Source organism: Trypanosoma equiperdum (genome assembly GCF_001457755.1).
Source record: "Trypanosoma equiperdum strain OVI genome assembly, contig: ctg_622, whole genome shotgun sequence".
NCBI classification, from domain to species: Eukaryota; Euglenozoa; class Kinetoplastea; order Trypanosomatida; family Trypanosomatidae; genus Trypanosoma; species Trypanosoma equiperdum.
Window position 1 is genome coordinate 3,719 of NW_027124557.1, and position 253 is coordinate 3,971.

Genomic DNA, 253 nt, shown 5'->3' on the forward strand with positions numbered 1-253 from the left:
ACTTACTGAAACCACTTCCTAGTGGAAAACAGTATCTTAGTTGTGGTGGTTTGATAGTAAGAATTTGAACATTTAAGAAATTTAATACGGATTTGGAGAGTTATTAAAGGGAGCGATAAGTGGTGGTCACGTTAGAGTATTTACAAACCTTTACTAATTTGGAGTGTTACACAGGAAGAGGCGGTTGGACAGAGATTTGTATTGAGGAGAGGAATAAATGAATTGGATTATAAGGAGAGATTTTTTACTATTC